This window comes from Myotis daubentonii, chromosome 1, assembly GCF_963259705.1.
Source record: "Myotis daubentonii chromosome 1, mMyoDau2.1, whole genome shotgun sequence".
NCBI classification, from domain to species: Eukaryota; Metazoa; Chordata; class Mammalia; order Chiroptera; family Vespertilionidae; genus Myotis; species Myotis daubentonii.
Genome location: NC_081840.1, coordinates 132,766,634 through 132,786,767, shown reverse-complemented (window position 1 = coordinate 132,786,767; position 20,134 = coordinate 132,766,634). Strand labels below are relative to the sequence as shown.

At 40.6% G+C, this 20,134-nt stretch overlaps 1 protein-coding gene across 1 annotated transcript in view; it reads left to right on the top strand.

Annotated features, from left to right (window-relative positions):
• Positions 1–20,134, top strand: part of ST8SIA6 (ST8 alpha-N-acetyl-neuraminide alpha-2,8-sialyltransferase 6) — a 151,209-nt gene that overhangs the window by 106,532 nt on the left and 24,543 nt on the right. The window lies entirely within an intron of this gene.

Genomic DNA, 20,134 nt, shown 5'->3' with positions numbered 1-20,134 from the left:
TTATTTTACTATATTATAATCCAGAAATATGTTTTTGTTTTTAATGGGTCATATTTTCAAAGTTTACTTTACGTATCATGTCTTTTTTTTAAAATATATTTTTATTGATTTCAGAGAGGAAGGGAGAGGGAGAGAGAGAGCGAAATGTCAATGATGAGAGAGAACCACCGATCAGCTGCCTCTTGCACGCCCCCACTGGGGACCAAGCCCACAACCCTGGCATGTGCCCTTGACCGGAATCGAACCCGGGACCTCTCAGTCCTCAGGCCGACGCGCCATCCCCCAGGCCAAACCAGCCAGGGCAGCGTCATGTCTTTTAAAAATCGTATTAAGGACACTTAGCTTTCCGCTGAGATTCTCTGGGAAGTATCTGCTGCTCGGCTCCCTTTACTGTGGGGAGGCAGCTCATCCTGTTTGCATGGTGCTGTGGCTCTGCCTGCCCCTCCTGCAGTCAGCATTCACTGGAGCTGTCAGACCAGCTGCCTTTGATTCTGCTGCCATTTTGAGAGGGGTTCTGGTCAGCTCCCATTGGGTGTAAAAGTAACTTCCTGATTGGGTCAAAACTAAAAATCAATATATTCTTTCCATTGGGTAGACCTGTAGATGTTGTGACTTCCTGTAGGATACCATTAAGCATCTTTCACTTCAGGATGAGAGGTGAGGAAGGGGGTTCCTGTTTAACTATTTCATTTCCAGGATGTTTTATGCTACAGTGTGTTATGCAGGGTGGGACAAAAGTATGTTTACAGCCCTAGCCGGTTTGGCTCAGTGGATAGAGCATCAGCCTACGGACCAAAGGGTCCCAGGTTCGATTCCTGTCAAGAGCATGTACCTTGGTTGCAGGCTCCTCCCTGGCCCAGGCTGTGGTCAGGGCTCCTGCAGAAGGCAACCAATCGATGTATTTTTCTCACATCGATGTTTCTCTCTGTCTTTCCCTCTCCTATTCTTTCCAAAAATCAATGGAAAAATATCCTTGCATGAGGATTAACAAAAACAATCAGAGAAAAAGTAAATAAATAAGGATGATTAAATGTTTAAAAAATAGGTTTACAATTGTTTGTATGGAAAAAAATACATTAATTAATAAATAATAATACAAGCATAAACACTGTTTTGCATACTCACAAATATAAACCTACTTCTGCCCTGTCCTATATTCTGAATATGTCCCCTCAAAAGTCATAAGTTGAAAACCTAATCCTCAATGTGATAGTGTTTGGAGGTGGTGCCTTTAGGAGGTGATGAGGTTATTAGAGCCCTCATAAGTGGGATTGATGATTTTATAAAAAGACCCCAAACTGCTCTCTCAAGCATGTGAGGACACAGTAAGAAGACAGACATCTGTGAACCAGGAAGTAGGTTCTCACTAGATACTGAATCTGCCAGCTCCTTGATTTTAGATTTCCCAGCCTCCAGAACTGTAAAAATTAATTTCTGTTATTGCCCTGGCTGAGTAGCTCATTTGGTTAGAGTGTCATTCTGATATGTCAAGAGTGCACAAAGGTTGCGGGTCCAAGCCGTAGTCCAAGCACATACTAGAAACAACCAATGAATGCATAAATAGAACAAATTGATCTCTCTCTCTCTCTCTCTCTCTCTCTCTCTCTCTCTCTATCTATCTATCTCTATCTCTGTCTCCCTCTCTCAAATCAGTAAATTAATATTTAAATTGCTGTTGTTTATAAGCACCCAGCCATACTGTTCTGTTATAGTGAGTCAAACAGACTAAGACATGGTCTTACTCAGCACTAGATTTGAGAGATCTTAGTAACAAGGAGACCAGAAAGAAATGACTCCAAGTAGCTACAGCAATCTTGAAAAAGAAGAACAAAGTTAGAGGAATTACAATACCAGATATCAAGCTATACTACAAAGCTACTATACTCAAAATAGCTTGGTACTGGCTCAAGAACAGGCTTATAGATCAATAGAACAGAACACAAACTCAAGAAATTGATCCACACCATTACGCTCAGTTAATATTTGACAAAGGAGTCAAGAGCATACAATGGAGTAAAGACAGTCTATTCAGTAAATGGTGTTGGGAAAATTGGACAGATACATACAAAAAAAACGAACTAGACCACCAGCTTATACCATCCACAAAAATAAGCTCAAAATGGATAAAAGACTTAAATGTAAGTCATGAAACCATTGCAATAAAAAATTAAGATACTTAGGAATAAACATAACTAAGGAGATACAAGACCTGTACTCAGAAAACTACAGGACATTGAGAAAAGAGATAGAGGAAGATATGAACAAGTGGAAGAATATATGATGTTCATGGAATGGTAGAATCATTAAAATGTCCATACTACTCAAAGCAATCTATAGATTCAATGCAATCCCTATTAAAAAACCACAGTGTATTTCACAGATCTAGAAGAAACCATAGGCAACAAAATCTCAGACATCTCTTGTAGCAATATGTTTACTAATACATCTCCTAGGGCAGCGGTTCTCAACCTGTGGGTCGTGACCCCTTTGGGGGTCAAACGACCCTTTCACAGGGGTCACCTAAGACCATCGGAAAACACATATATACTTAAATATTGTTTTTGTGATTAATCACTATGCTTTAATTATGTTCAATTTGTAACAATGAAAATACATCCTGCATATCAGATATTTACATTATGATTCATAACAGTAGCAAAATTACAGTTATGAAATAGCAACAAAAATAATTTTATGGTTGGGGGTCACCACAACATGAGGAACTGTATTAAAGGGTCGCGGCATTAGGAAGGTTGAGAACCACTGCACTAGAGCAAAGTAAGCCTGGAGCAAGTTACTGTTGCAGTGGGGGCTGGAGGGAAAGCAAAGGTGAGAGACATAAGTAAAATCAGAGCATCTAGGAAAAATTAAAGGGAAGATATCCTAAAACTTCCAGGAAATCTCCACCAATGAAGCAAAATAATAAAAAAAAATGCCTCTATCATTCTGTGAGCAACAAACCAAACTGGGTTGGGGTCTCAGACAATTCGCTCATATGATTATAAAGACAGACAGAAACTCCAGGATTGGAGAGGGCTCCCAGATTGAAGAGGCTGCAGGTCGGGCTGAGGGACCCCCACACCCTCAGTGCACCGGGCCTCTAGTGATGTTATAAATATCCAAAAGGCCCTTGGCAGGAAAAAGGTTCCCCACCCCTTCTCTAGATAATGTGGCCCACCTGTGTATACCTGAACTTGGTCAACCTGCTTTTGGGGGATGGAGTGATAAGAAATGTCCTAGTCCTTGATTCTGACCCCAAACTTTTAGAGTGAAGAGGGGACAAGGAGGACAAAGGCTTTTATCTTAGCCAATCAATTCTGTGATTTTTCTAGTCTGTTCACAAGCTAGTTGTCTGAAATAAGCCTAATATGAATATTGTGGCTTGGTGACATTTCATGAGCCCTTAAGGCAGCGGTTCTCAACCTGTGGATCGCCACCCCTTTGGGGGTCAAATGACCCTTTCACAGGGGTCGCCTAAGACCATCGGAAAACACATACATAATTACATATTGTTTTGTGATTAATCACTATGCTTTGATTATGTTCAATTTGTAACAATGAAATTGGGGGTCACCACAACATGAGGAACTGTATTAAAGGGTTGCAGCATTAGGAAGGTTGAGAACCACTGTCCTAGGGCAAAGGAAACTAAGGAGAAAATAAACAAATGGGACTACATCAAAATTAAAAGTTTTTGCACAGCCAAAGAAACCATCAACAAAACAAAAAGGGAGACCACTGAATGGGAGAACATATTTGCCAATGATACACCCAATAAGTGGTTAATTTCCAAAATATATAAGGAACTATTTGAACTTAACAAAAGGAAGACAAACAATCCAATTAAAAAATGGGCCAAGGACCTAAATAGACACTTCTCCAAAGTGGACATACAGAAAGCCAAGAGACGTATGAAAAAATGCTCAGTCACTAATCATCAGAGAGGTGCAAATTAACATGACAATGAGGTATCACTTCACACCTGTCAGAGTGGCTGTAATGGACAAATCAGCAAACAAGTGTTTGCAAGGATGTGGAGAAAAGGGAACCCTAGTACACTGTTGGTGGGAATGCAGACTGGTGCAGCCTCTGTAAAAAACAATATGGAGTTTCCTTAAAAAATTAAAAATGGAACTCCCATTGACCCAGTGGTCCTACTTCTAGGAATATATCCTAAGAAATCAGAAAAACTAATCAGAAAGAATGTATGCACCACTATGCTCATAGCAGCATAATTTACAATAGCTAAGATCTGGAAACAGCCCAAGTGCCTGTCAATAGATGAGAGATATAAAAACTGTGGTACATTACACAATGGAATACTTCACAGCTGTAGAAAAGAAAGCTCTCTTACTATTTGCAACAGCATGGATGGATCTGGAGAGTATTATGTTAAGCAAAATAAGCCAGTCAGAGAAAGTCAAGTGTCACATGATCTCACTCATATGTGGAATCTAATGAACAAAGTAAACTGATGAACAAAATAGATCCAGAGACATAGAAGCATGGAACAGACTGATGAATTTCAGAGGAAAGGTGGAAGTGGGGAGGTGGGAGGGGAATGATTAACCGGGGAACTTGTATGCATATACGTGTAAACCATGGACACAGACAATAGAGTGGTGAAGGCCTGGAAAGGGAGGGTATGGGGTGGAGAGGGTAAATGGAAAAAAAATAACACACAAACAAACAAAGGGATCATCTATAATACTTGCAACAATAAGTTAATTTTAAAAATTAAGAAAAAAGATAAAAACAAACAAAAAAAACAAAATGTGTTTATAAATGTAAATTAACAAGCCTCATCATCACTTCTGTACACAGAGATGGTTCATTTAAGTAACAGAAATTCACCTAAATGGCCTACTCAGGGTCACCTGAGCAGTCCTTTGTGTAATCTGGAAATGGATATTCAAATTGTAAAAATACCGTGCAGTCTCATTACAGATGCAAATGTATTGTCTCCTTAGCAAGTACCACTGGAAGGACAAATCATCTTCAATCTATACAGCAAGGGTCCTACCAGTTGGTCTTTCCTCAGCCTCACCAAGTGCCTGCATACCTGGAAATCTAGACTTCAGCCCTCCTCTTTCCTGTCTTATCTGCTCCAAAAGTTGAGTGAGGACAGAACATGACTGTTTTTTGAAGATGTTTTATTACTCTATTTGATTAAATAAATAGCTGACCATATTTTCTTTTATGAATCCAGTGAACAAATATTTATTAAACACTTCTTTTGTTGCCACTCACTGTGCTAGACACTGGGAACACCACAGGCATGCTCTTCCCTTCATGTGAAGACAGAATAAACAAGAATCAGCTACACTGCCCTGGCCGGTGTGGCTCGGTTGGTTGTAGCATCATCCAATGCACCGAAAGGTCACAGGTTCATTTCCTGGTCAAGGCACCTGGTCAGGTTGCAGGCTTGATCCAGGTTGGGGTGCGTACGGAATCTAACCACCAGATGTTTTTCTCACGTCTACGTTTCTCTATCACTCTCTTCCTTTCCCTTCCTCTCTCTCTCAAAAACAAAAATCAATAAAAACATATCCTTGGGTGAGAATTTTTTAAAAAGAATCATTTACAATGCTGTCAGTGCTACGAAAATAAAAAAATATGCTGCACTGGGTGAGGTAGGTAGGAATGGATGGATCAGGGAAGCCCTCTCTAAGCAGGTTTGAACTGAGACCTGGAGCAGTAGAGTAAGTCAGCCTTTTCTTTTTTTGCATCTTACAGATTTTAGTTTCTAATACAGTAAATATTAATCTTTAATATCCCACATAAATAAAAGGCTCTTTGGGGGTCCTTTTATTTCTTTTTCCAGAGCAAAAGGGTCATGAGGCCAAAAAGTGAGAAAACCACTATGGTTCATCCCCAGCCATGACTGGTCCATTTCTTGCTCTGACCCCATAAGGCGCCATTTTGATGGAATTGCAAACCACTCCTCTAGAAGGTCCTGGCTGGGCTGAGGTTTTAGCCCCTTGGAGCCCAGGAAGCTGATTGGTAGTGATCTGTTGGATGTGAACTAGTTGGCTTATCTTCTGATTCAGCCTGCAAGCGAGGACAATCATTCCCCAGCAAGTGCGCAAGCAAGGATGACCCTTTCCCCAGCCAGCATGGAAGCGAGGAATTCCATTCCCTCAGCCAGTGTGGAAGCAAGGACTATAACTCCCCGAGGCAGCCTAGAATCAAGGCCTGCCACCCCTAGCCCAGCCCTCCAGCGTGACCCTGGGGGCTCCTCACCACCTGCAGCAGCAGCACCAGCGGTGGTGGTGGAACCCCAGCGCAAACCACCAATGAAAATTGCCTTCAAGCTGGGCAGCAAGATGGTGGGACCCCAGCCTCTTCCTCCGGCCACAGCCAGGGCCAGCAGGGGTTGGCTAGGAGGGTGTTCAGGTTTTTCTTAAGATTCCTATGCTGTAGGCTGTCCACTGAAAGGCAGCATCTGGAAAGGACAAGAGTGAAGCCAATATACTTTTTTACGATAGTGGACAGCCAAAGCAGGACCACAGTCAGTGATGCCTGGGGAATCAAGCAGCACTCTGCATTTTACATGTTGAACTTCAAAGATGCTGAGCTCCAGGGAGGCCAGCCATGTGGTGCGGGAGAGGAGACAGTGGCTGAACACAATGTGCTGTGGGTGAGAGCAGGGCCAGAAGTACATGCTGTGTGTGCAAGGTGAGAGGACTCGGTCCAGAGGACCATGGAGGTGGGCAAACTGCCCAGGTGTTGTCTGCATGGGATTCACATCAGGACGGCATCTGGCATCTCCATGGACTTCAGAAGCATCTTAGCCACAATACCCTCTGACCTTGGAAGATTGCCTGGAGCCCTCGGGGGTCAAGAGGAAAAGCTGCTCTCCCTGGAGTCCACCCCTTAGCCCCCACCTGAATGAAACTTCAGAGACTGGTCTGTTTTTCCTGGGACCCTTCTCCCTTCCCTGTGCTCCTTTGCTCCCATGTTTGTGGGGTTCTTATTAAATTATTTGGTTCCCTCAAATTTTATAACAAACCTGATGCTCCAGAAAATAAAAAAAGAAAGAAACTGTATAGGTGATGGATGGCATGCAGACAGAAGGGGCATTTTCTGTTTAATATCATCTTGGTATAAAAAGTGCATCAGTAACCATGATGATCTCTCAACAGCCTATCTATGTCTTCAGGCTCTATTAAAGTAAACATCTGAGACTGTGCACTTATTGCTTATTTTTATTCAAGAGAACACTCATGGTGATATTTATTTACTTGAATATTTATTTATTGTAATGTTCTTTTTATGGGCATATTAGTAAACTAAATTATATCCCCTCAACAGAAGTCTGTGCAAGTAAATCATAATAAACTGCTCAATTTCCTAAATTTTTACCAATATGGCAGGCCAAATCTGGGGAGTTTCTGGCTTATTTATAAATCTGAATTATAGAAATGCCCCTTATTATGATAGATGTGACGTAGCTAAATCATTTTCTATTTTATTTTTATTCAGCATTTTATATCAGATTGGAGAAAAGTGAAATACAAGCCTTAAAAAGGAGGTAATATTCTTTTAGTAGGAATTACAAAACATTGAATTCTGAATAGTAGAAGCAAGTGAATAATTTCTAAATCCATCTGCAACCTGATTACTGAAGCTCTCAATATCTGATATCTAGGGGCTATTTGAAAATGGTGGGATTTCTATGGTCACATGATATAAAAATAAGAGAACTTTTATGAATTATTATTTTTTAATCATTATTGTCGAGAGTATTACAAGTCTCCCCATTGGGTTCCCCCCCATTACCCACCTCCACCCAGTTCCCATCCCTCCTGATTAAAAACACGCCACACGTGGGTGTCGGACCAGTCAATTCTAGGCCTCCACCCCTCCTACCAGTCTCGATGCACTTTCTTCTTTACTGTCTAATTGTAGGACTTCCATTCAGCCAGATTATAGGCAGTGCTGCGTGATGGTGGTTCTGTATTTTAGTTGTAATTTTGACGTGGTTGTGGGAGACGGTGAGCATTGGTGTTTACCTATGTTGCCATCTTGGTTCCTCCTATTAGCATCTTATAAATCTCCTTCTTCTTGTGATGTTGTGATATGAATTCTTTTTCTTAAATAAATATGCTTCTTGCTAGCAGAAGAGTTAAATTTTATTTATCAACAAATATTTATTTAGGGTTTACCATGTCAAAGCACTGTACCCTTCAGCCTGGTACAATGCCAGGGTGCAGTGTAAGATACCAGTGAATGTATATTAAATGAATGGCTGCATGAAAGTAAATAAGAAAAATGCACGCTTTCTTATTGACCTCAAAGAAATTGTAGTTAGTTTGGAAAGATAATAAATAAAACTATGAATATGTATAATTTAGTGTCAAAATGAGTGATTTATACAAATACCATAATATAGTAATGTCCAATCACCGTGGGATATGATTTCTTGGGATGTTTTGTGGAAAGGGGCAGGACTTGTGCTGTAACTCTGAGGGTGGATAGAAAGGAAGGGAGAGAGCAATGCAGATGAAGGAAGCCAGGAATAAACATGAGTACATTTCAGGACCAGCTTCACTAACACAGTGAACTTACTCTAGAGCAGCGGTTCTCAACCTATGGGTCGCGACCCCTTTGGGGGTCAAACGACCCTTTCACAGGGGTCACCTAAGACCATTGGAAAACACATATATAACTTCATATTGTTTTTGTGATTAATCACTATGCTTTAACTATGTTCAATTTGTAACAATGAAAATACATCCTGCATATCAGATATTTACATTACGATTCATAACAGTAGCAAAATTACAGTTATGAAGTAGCAACGAAAATAATTTTATGGTTGGGGGTCACCACAACATGAGGAACTGTATTAAAGGGTCGCGGCATTAGGAAGGTTGAGAACCACTGCTCAAGAGAGTGCTTGGGATAAAGGGATACTCATAGGTCAGTAGGTGCTCCTGATGACACACAGGGTCTCTGATGAGCAGAGTAAAGTCCACAGGCTTTCTGTAGACACCACGAACCCAGTAGAGATATTTCTAGCATCAGAATTATGTGATGGATTTATTATTTTAGAGACTGCTTCAGTCAGCAAATTATTTAAATTAGAGCCTTAGAAGGAAATGAATAGACTGAAGGAAGACGGAGCAGTCAGGGGCAGCTTGTAGAAAGATGACCTTAGGATGTTGAAGATCTAAAACATCAATCGTAGCCATAAAAATATCAAGGGAGGGACTCTTGACTGTGAGCTCCTCGGCGTCACGGTGTGTTTTATTTATCTTTGTATCTCCTGTGCCCATCACACAAGTGGTACCAATAAATAGCTGTAGTATACATACCTAAAGAATTGGCAGGACTTAATTGATCATTAATTCCTAGTTTTCTAATTGAAGGAGAAGGAAAATGAAGAGTTGGCTCTAGCCAGTTTGGCTCAGTAGATAGAGCATCGGACTGTGGACTAAAGGATCCCGTGTTTGATTCCGGTCAAGGGCATATAACTCAGTTGCAGGCTTGATCCCCGGCCCTGGTCAGGATGCATACGGGAGGCAATCTGTCGATGCGTCTCTCTCAAGTTGATGGTTCTCTTTCTCTATCTCTCCCTCTCCTTTCCACACTCTCTAAAAATCAATCGAAAAATATCCTCAGGTGAGGATTAACAAATAAAAAAGAAAGATAGTGAGTTGAAGACAAATGGAACTGTTGGGTCTGGTTGATTGGGATAATAGTGGTGCTACTGACAAGTAGACAGATTTCAAAGGGAAGTTGCTTTTGAGAAGATGAGCGCATGTGGACAGGCTGCATTTGAGCTGCCATTGGGACAACCTGATGCAGAAGACATGTTCTTTCTTTGGGGTAAATGCATATGTTAAGAGAAAATGGACTTTTCTGAAAAAGAAAGGTGGGTGCTGTTTAAAGTTACTTTAGGTAAGAAATATGGACCTTTAAAAGCCTTCTACTCAGCAATCTTTTCCCCCCTGCTTAACAGCATTTGTCCTCTTTTTATAGATTATTAAGCTTTTACTCATTCAGCACTTAATTGTGCATCTGAGAACTTGTAGCTGGGGTTTGTGTCCCTAACGTCTCACAGCCTTTCGCTGGAAACAGCTGAGGTTCAGATCAGTGGTTCCATAAGCTTTTGCAATTGTATGTGAAATAGTATATTTTTTGGAAAAAGATCCTTAACTTTCATTAGATTCTCACGGAGCCTAGGATCCCCAAATGAACTAAAATATGTCTAAGAACGCTTCCAAACCTGAGGCCCTGTTTACCTTGGGATTTTATTGCTTGTCTCACTTTCCCAGTAAGCATGGTTATCATAAGCTTAGGGTGACCCTCCCTCCAGTTGATCCTTCCCTAAAATCTGGACATTTTAAGTTTCAGTAATGAATTGGTATTTCTGTGAAACCTTAGTTGAACCTAGTTAAAGAGGGGTTTAAGTAAGAGTTGATGTTCTACCCCCTTGGTTTTTCTTTGTCATTTAATTTTATCTTATACTAGAAGCCTGGTGCATGAAATTCGTGCACAGGGGGATGTGTGTGTCCCTCAGCCCAGCCTGCACCCTCTCCAATCTGGGACCCCTCGAGGGATGTCCGACTGCCCATTTAGGCCCAATCCCACAGGACAGTCGGACATCCCTCTCACAGTCCAGGACTGCTGGCTCCCAACTGCTCACCTGCCTGCCAGCCAGATCTCCCCTAACCACTCCCTTGCCAGTCTGATCAATGCCTAACTGCCCTCCCCTGCCAGCCCGATTGCCCCTAACTGCCCTCCCTGCAGGCCTGGTCCCCCCAACTTCCCTCCCCTGCTGGCCATCTTGTGTCCACATGGGGGCGGCCATCTTGTGTGTTGGAGTGATGGTCAATTTGGATATTACCTCTTTTATTAGATAGGATAATAAAAGCCCAGGGACCATAATGCAACAACAACCAAGAATGACTGCTTGACCAGTTGCTATGAGGTGCATTGACCACCTCTCGGTCCCTCCCCCTCACCCCTGGCCCGCAGGCTCCGATCTCTGGATGGTGAATGGTAAACCAGTGTGGCTGGCAGCGGTGGGGAGGGACCGGGGGGCAGCAAGGGGAACCGGGTGGCTGGTGGCAGCGAGAGGGACTGGGGACTGGTGAGCAGGTGGAAGATGGCCCTGACCACAGGCTTGGCCTATGGACGCTTCCTGCCCATGATTTTGTGCACTGAGCCTCTAGTTTACATGTATTTGTATAAAGTTAAGAATGCTGACATGCCCAACTTCAGCTTTTAAAATTCTACTTCAGTTTTTTTTCCTTAAACACAGTTGACATACATATAATACTTAATGAAAAATCTACCTGGATTTCAGTTTAAGCGATTTTTGATAGGGTGGTTGTATACTTAACTATAAGAAACTGACAAATTATTTTCTAGAGTAAGTGCAACATTTTATACTCCAAGAAACAATGTATAAGAATTCCTGTTGTTCTACATCCTCACCACCACTTGGTGTTGTCAGACCTTTGAATTTTAGCCTGACTCCTATTTCATGGTATTTTCAAATTATACATCCCTGATAACTAATGACATTTAGCATTTAACATGCATTTATTGGCCATTCACATTTCTTATTTTATTTTTTACCTCTTGACCCCCTTCAGTTAAAGAAATTTTGACTCTTCCCATTCTCTTCCTCTCACATTTAGAAACTGATGGATAATCATTTGCTTGAACTCAGATATTTGAGAATTACATAGAGATGCTTAAATTAAAATTAAATATGATATGTAACATCCCTGACTCTTTTTTTCTCACTTCTATTGCATCTTGAAAGCCCCTTGTGAAGCCTGGAAACTTCTGGTAAGCTGATTTTATCCAAGCAGAAGATCTTAGGGCTTCAGTAATTAGTCTTAGACTCCCTAGGTAACTTGCATGGTAATTACTGCATTAGCTTTTGTGAATTGTTTTCTAATTTAAAAGAAATGTGTTTGTTTGTGTAATCAATTACTGAAAACTAATAGGTACACAAGCAACAGGGCCTAATTTTTATTTTACTTTCATCTTTTCCCACAATTACTCATACCACTCATTTATTTTCTTTTGGACCCCCTGACATCTTAGATTTGTTTAGATATTCCCATGTTTCATGCATGTGAGTTTGAATCCAAAATGACTGAACATTATCAGTCACATATTTATTGAAAACGTAGTGGCTGAAAACCATGCTAGTATGTAACTGCACACATGTATTTAAAGGCTCATGCATGAAATGCCTTTCAGATTATTTGTAAGACAGGTATTTTGTGCCCGATTACTTTGCTACAGATAACTATCCCATGGCAGCAGTTTTATTAAATCTTGAATTATCTCCTCAGGTTTGATTAGATTACAATTTCTTGAAAGTTATTCCTTTGAATTTTCATGTTGGATATGTAGGAAAAGATTCCAATGCTGTATTAGTAGATGCATGGATATTTAAAAAAATAACAGCCACGGTGTTATTTTCATTTTTAGTTGGGCTCCTTGGAAAAAATACAGTGCAAACAAAATATACTTACATACTGTATCACACTACAGTGGCATTTAATGATTTGGCTGTGTGAAAGAATGTAAATTCTGCAAGTAAATAGATTTTGAAAAATCATAGAACTGAGCAACCAAACTTGGTTTAACCAACAATATTTAAAGCTATTTTCTTATTTTTAATATATTTTTATTCATTTCAGAGAGGAAGGGAAAGGGAGAGAGAGATAGAAACATCAATGATGAGAGAGAATCGTTGACCACCTGCCTCCTGCACACCCCAACTGGGGAATGAGCCCGCAATGCAGGCATGTGCCCTTGACCGGAATCAAACCTGGGACCCGTCAGCCTGCAGGCCAACACTCTATCCATTGAGCCAAACTGGCTAGGGTGCTATTTTCTGATATATTTCTCCAAAAGCAGTAGTTATAGTTTGATTTGAGTTAGCATTTTGTGAGATTACACTTTTTTTTTTTTTTTTTTTTTACTTATTTAGTCAACACTTATTGAGCACTGTTATGTCTCAGGCATTTTATTTTGTAGCACAAATTTCTTGGAGAGAAGCAAAAATCATCAGTATTAGGGGGTTCTTGTGATTTTTACAAGACCATGTTTATTTTTCTGAGCAGAGTCCCTATCTTCCTCAGACCCTTTAAATGTTTGCTGTTTATGATTCATACAGGGTGTCTACAATGATGGCTTAAAGAAATACTTTTTTTTTTTAAGATTAAGAAGATGTGTGTACTTTATGATAAATGTTTTGGGTCAGTTGTCAGATTGAAAAAGCTTCTTTTTCTCGTTTCCTCTGCATCCAGACCATTTTTCACCGTTAATATCCTGTCATATCACCTATTTGTCACGCCATACAGCATGCCTGTGCATTTAGAAAAGCAACAAAAACCACACCCTGTCATTGTGCCTGCCGTATTTAATAATAGAAACTGGTTCTTGCACATTTAGGGACTGGTTTCTCTCTTAGTCTTCAGAGTATAATCTTTGCCATAAAAATGCATCAAACCCACATGGGATTCCTTGATATTCTAAATTTTATTTCAAAACTTATCTCCCATGTTGTAGGCAATATTAACCATATTACCTTATGCTCCCATGTCAGATAAGCCTCCTTCTAGACTGCCCTGCCTTTCAAACCCTCTGTTCCTTATTGTGTTGCTTGCTATGTCTTCATTGGTACCTCACATGGTTTAAACCCTGGGACAAAGTCTCAGCATATAGAGCTTTCTTCAGTGATTCACCATTTTACATCTCAATTGCCTTCCTGCCCTTTGCTTTGACAGTCATTTTCTTTTATATTTTATTTTAGCTTGGCTTAGTTTTTACATTTGACTCAAATACATGAGCTGACCTTGTATAAACTTAAAAATATCATATCAGTGCATACATTAGCCAACCAGGGAAAAACTCAGTCATTTGAGTTGCTGACTGAATTTGGTCTTTATTCATTCTCTTCCTTAGCCTGAAACTTGTGCTGATTCCATATTGAAGAGTGAATTATATACTCTCCTGGACGTTTCTATGGCTGCCAGGTTATGAAAGACTTTGAGTGGGTTGAGATATAGCTAGGACGAACCTGCAGCAAATTTGCAAAGTATGTGAATGTTCATTATTATTTATTTTATACTTCACATGTATTTCAAGATGCAGGTGCCTTCCTTTTTTGATTTTGTGTAAATTGTCCCAGCTTCTTCGCCTCTCTCTCTTCTCAATGCCTCCAGGGCCAAGAACACCACACGATGTTGTTTCCATGTTCCCAAAGGTTTTCTCCATCATCCTTCCTCAAAACTCCAGTTTGTTTGTGCCAGATTTCCACTGACATGTGATGCGCTAATTCATGTTAAGATGTGAATGATCAATGGCTTTTCTGAATGTCATGTCTCCCATTCTAATTGCAGTCATTAGGGATAATCACCAAATCTGACTTCCAAATTCTAAATGTATAGGCCATCCCACCTTCCTAATTTTGGAAGAGGGCCAGGAAGCTTAAGGTAAAACTTCCCTGTGTGATTAGTGTCATAAATTAACCTGTACCAGTGATAACTATCAATGCCCCATATTTCACTATGATGCCAACCCAGTAGTCACACACACTAATAACAGATTCCCCCTGGGTTGCTGGAATTTTTCCCAAATGGATGGCTGTATTTTCTTGTAGGCACAGGCATGTTGCTAAAAAGAAGTAGTGTCTATTTGAAGTCCTTAATTCCTCTGGTCTGCTGGGGTGGAAACAGTTTTTTCATGCCTTTGGAATCCCTGTCAAGCACTGAAAGTCTTTGATCATTGTATTCTTAATAAAAACAAAAACAAAAACTACTCCTTTAGTTTGAAACATGCATTCATTGTAAGCCAATTAATTCTAAAATCTCAGTATTTTAGCTTTCCATCTGATTTTATTTTTCATTTCACTTCTTACATGACTCCTTCTCTTCCGCTACATAGCCAAACCCTGGAAAGAGTTGTCTGTACTTGTTCTGTCTTCCACCCACATCTCTAATTACACCACTTCACCTGTGGTCAGCAGTGACCCACATTGCTAAATCCAAGACATTTCCCATTCCCATTTTGCTCGACCTCTCACCTCTTATCAGTGTTTTGAATTTATAGACCATTCCTCATTGCTTGAAAGATTCTCATACTTGGTTTCTGAGTCACTCTGTCTGACCTTTCAGTTCCTTCTTCCTCATGCCCATCTCAATTCGTCCTCAAGTCCTGTTTGTATTTTAGAAGTCTCCCTCTCTCTCTAGAACACGGGAATCTCTGCTGGCACGTAGGTGGCATCCATGACTGGCTATGGTTGATGGAACTTGCTACTTCATTACCTCTCCTTTGGACTGTTGTGGTCACCTGCACCCTGGTCATCACACACCATCTTCATCCATTCTCCACACAACAGCCTAGTGGATTTTTTTTTTAATGCAAATTTGACTACAGTCTGTGGTTACAACTCACTTCTACCACCGCACCCTCCACCCCAACCAATTTGGAATCATTTATTTTTTTAATCGCATTCAACACCAAAACTAAGGTCCTCTGTTGCCTGTCCACTACCTAATTCTCTGAACACACCAAGCTCCTGGCTCTTTTTGCTTCACTCAGGTTTGTCTCATACTTCGTCAAATGTATTACACTGGCTTCAGCCACAGAGCATTGACATTGCTGTCCCTTCTGCCTTCCCATCTCTCCTAGTAAATATGTACTAATCTTTCAGTTCCTGTCAGTCATCCCTTCCCTGAACAACCTGGTCAAGTCATTGCTGCGGTCCTATAATGAGATTCTTCTTCATAACATTGATCACAGTGTGAATTTTCATTTTGTGTGTGTGATAAATTTAGAGGCCTGAATAACCTGTGATCCGTGCATTTTAAAGAGTGCAAAATACCAGAAGGAGCCCAGAATCTTTCTAGATGGTTCTAAAAATTGGTCAAGGCTCAGTATAGAAAAAAGTGTTGGAAAGCATAGTTAAGTTTCTGGGTTCAGGAACATAAGCTCAGCTTCAGGTGCGTGCCATGCATTTTATTATTAACCTTCCTTTTTGTTTCCATAGTCTTTGATTTTATTTTAAATTCGGTATCCCCCCCTGAGTGTCTGAGTTCCTACTAGAACTTCTTAAAGCATCATATTACCTTTGAGAAGAAGCATTTAGGCAGTTAGTTATTTGTTGCATCATCATTATAGTTATTAGGCAAAGCCACTTCATCTCAGTCTCTTTATTAGTAAAATGAAGATGATAACCAGAATAGTGAGTCAAGGGTTTTTCCCCTGGGTCCTGTCTCATGAAGCTGAAGAATGAGCTCCACGGACTAGAAGATTTAAGCAAAAGTGGAAAATTTATTACAAGCAGATTCAGACTCCCCTCACATGGGGACCCGATAATGGGCTGCCCGTGAAGCCTTGTAGTCCAGGGGTATATATTTGCTACCTATGTCGCTACCTGACTGATTCTCTCATTGTTCTTGCCCAGCAATGGACCTGAACTTTCTCTGTTACTATGTGTTCGTACAACTTGTGGAAGCAAGCCCTCCCTTGTTTTCCCATGCCTCCCACTCGGTGTCCAAAACATTCTGTTTTTCAGCATGGTTGGTTCCTGTGATCAGGCTGGCTCAAACTGCCGTCTCTGCCCTGCCTATGTTCCACCTGCCTTTGTTTCTCGCTGGACCCCTGCCCTGTCTGCCTGCATGTCAAGCTAACTTCTCTCAATACTTCCTCCATGAGTTTTTAATGAATATTCAAAATGTATATGCTCAGTGCAGAATCTGTTATACGTTAAAGTCTCAATAAACTATCGCTATTAGTATGCTAAGTGTCATCATTTTCCTAAGTTACAATTAATATTTTACTAAAACTAATTTAAACTTTTGGCATCTGTAATAAACATAGCAAGTTCCAGAGTAGCAATAAAACTATAATCAGCCGGGGTCCACTCCTCTGCCTGGGGAGGCATGTGAGCATCTCTGAGCCCCCGGATGGCGCTGGTGCTGCATTTTATGTGGATTACCCCAGGCGTTTGATAAGGGCCAGTTCTTTCTTTGATCTTTTCTGGGTGGAAAGTAGGTGGCAGAGAACAGAAAATATTAACCTTCAACTTCCTAGGTTACAGTCTTCCTGTATATCATTTGCTGTACCAAAGGATTTACCTTTATCTGAACAATCTGTGGCTGATCAAATCGGGTTTGGAAACATGCTCTGAGGTCCAAGGATTATAGACAAAGCAGAGTTTCACATCCCACCTTTTCTTCCTTTAATCCCTCCCATCCCCCCACCCTGCGTTGTGACTAAGGGCTGGCAGCTCAGGGTGGGACTGGATCATTCTTATCTGTTGGGCCAAGCCTGAGGCCAGAGATGAAAAGTCAGGACGTGGAGGGAAGCCAGAGGCCAAAGGCAGGAAACCGACTGTACAGTTCCTAGAGTCCAGGCAGAAACAGAAGTTGAGTTTGGGGTTGAAGCCAAAAAGCAGAAGAAGATGAATTCCACAGCGAGTCTTGAGAGCTGTCCTGGAAAAGTGCCCGAGATGGAGCTGGCCCGGAGAGGCTTTCTAGGAACACTTAGGGCCCACGTGAGCATGTAAACCAGGCTCATTAAATTAACGTGAGCAGAGCTGGCCTCCTATCTATCTTCCCATCTGTGCAGGACACAGACCCATCCTTAGCACAGAAGGCGCCCTTTGTACACATATGCATTGCTTTTTTACTGAAAAATACAAGTAAGCTTTGGTTTGGAAAGTTAAGGATCATGAAATAATGAGATCTTTCATAAAAGAAAGGGGTATAAACACAAAATGCACTGGAATCGTTTTCCTTGGGAAATGCTTCACCTCCATGCTTCATAATTGGCACGTTGGTGCAATTATGCATAAGATTGATTCAGCATTGCGATGATAAAACTCTGTTTTCGTAGGGTTCAGAGGGATAATTCAGGATCTTAAAAATGTTGCCAGATGATGTCTGGGAAAAAAAATAGTTTCTTACTCCTCTCTTTTCCTCCCCTTCAAAATATCTAACTGAATAGAAATATAAACTCTGTCAGCAAAGTTTGGCATAAATGACTTCTTTACATTCTCTTCACGCATTGAACAATAATGGCAGTGACCTGGATTTTCTTTTTTAATCTTCAAAGTAAAATATATTCAGAAATCTTAGCCTTCACCTTAACATTTGATTTTTTATTTTTAGACTTGTGTTTTCCACACTTATATAATACACAATTGACTTAACGATTTAAAAAAGGCAGGGCCCAATCATGCGGCCAGAACACCAGGAGGGACCTTGAGAGGTCAGTCGGATCATAGCTCTGTGCTCATTCAGAATGGCATCTAAAGCCAGCCAGGTGGTTGAATAGCTTTCCTATTTTCAGAGACTTCACAACCCTGCTTTTCACAGTCTAGCTTCTAGATTAGTTCTACTGCCGCAATGTGATCCCCTTTTCCCTTTATGAGTCTTAGTATGAATTGAAACTCTAACAGGTCCCCACTTCATTTTCCTCCTTATGTCAGGGAAGGCACCACCTTCTCCCAGGGGCCTGAGTCAGAAACCTGTGTATTACCCTTAATGTCTTCTCTTTCAATGCACAATTCCAGTCAATCGCCAACCTTTAGCAATTTCACATCCTAAACATCTTTCAAATCTATCTACTTTTTACTTTCCCACCACAACTCCAATCTAAGTGACTGTGATGGTTAATTTTATATGTCTACTTGACTAGGCTAGAGTATTCAGCTATTTAATCAAGTGCTAATCTAAGGTGCTGTTGTGAAGGCATAAGGTTGTAGATGTGGTTAACAGTTGACTTGGAGTAAAAGTTACCTTTGATAATGTGGGTGAACCTCATTCAGTCAGCTGACAGATATCCTTATGAGCAAAAACTGAGCTTTCCCAAAAGAGAAGAAATTGTACTTAAAGACTTGCAGCATCAACTCTGCCTGAGTTAACAGTTTCTGCCTTACAGATTTTAGACTTGCCAGCCCCTACAGTTATGTGGGCCAATTCCTTAAAATAAATATTTTTAGATTAGATAGGTAGGTAGGTAGACAGACAGATAGATGATAGATAGATAAATAGACAGATAGATAGATAGATAGATAGATAGATAGATAGATAGATAGATAGATAGATGGAAGTAGATAGACTATTGATTCTTTTTCTCTGGAGATCCCTACCTGATATAGCTGCACTCATTATATAAATAGTTCTTATCTAAATAGTTCTTATCTAAATAGTTCTTAACTGGTGTCCTGGTTATCTATTGCTATATAATAAAGTGCCCCAAAACTTGGTGGCTTAAAGCACTGATTTATTATTCTTTCACAGTTTGGGGGCTGACTGTGCTAGCTGGGGAGCTCTTAACTGGGGACTTTCATACAGCTGCAGCCCAGAGGTAAGGAGCTGGAGTCATCTAAAAGCTTGCCTGGCCTGGACATCCACGATGGCTCACTCAGGTAGCCGCCAGGTGACACTGACTTTTGTAGGGCTACCATAGAGCACCTTCCAGAAAGCCTCTGCATGACTTGAGCTTCACAGGATATGGTGGTTGGATTCTCCGAGGCAGTGTCCAAAGAGTGAATAATTCAAGAGACCCAGGCAGAAGCCACAAGACTCTTTATGACCTAGTTTTTGGAAGTCCAAGAAGACTACTGCTGTTCCATTCTCTTAGTAGTCATGAGGTTCAGCCCAGATTCAAGGGGAAGAGTTTAAGTTGTACTTCTTGATGTGAGGAGTAACATTTGTTTTTTGGTTTTGAAAAAAACTTTTTATTTTTCAATTACAGTTAATATATAATATTACACTATTTTCAGGTGTACAGAATAGTGATTAGACATTTATATAACTCACACAGTGCTCACCCTGATAAGTCTAGTACTCATCTCACACCACACATGGTGATTACAATATGTGACTATATTCTCAATGCTGAACCTTACATCCCTGTGACTGTTTGGTAACTGCCAGTTTGTACTTCTTCATCTTCCCCCCTTTTCACCCATTCTTCCAACCCCACTGTCATCTGTCAATCATCAGTTTATTCTCTGTACCTTTGAGTCTGTTTCTGTTTTATGAGGAGGAACATGTATGTGTAGGGAGAGAAGGAATTGATGGTGGCCATCTTTCGAAACTATCTACAATACTGGGTCACTGCCATATTCTCATAATTGACC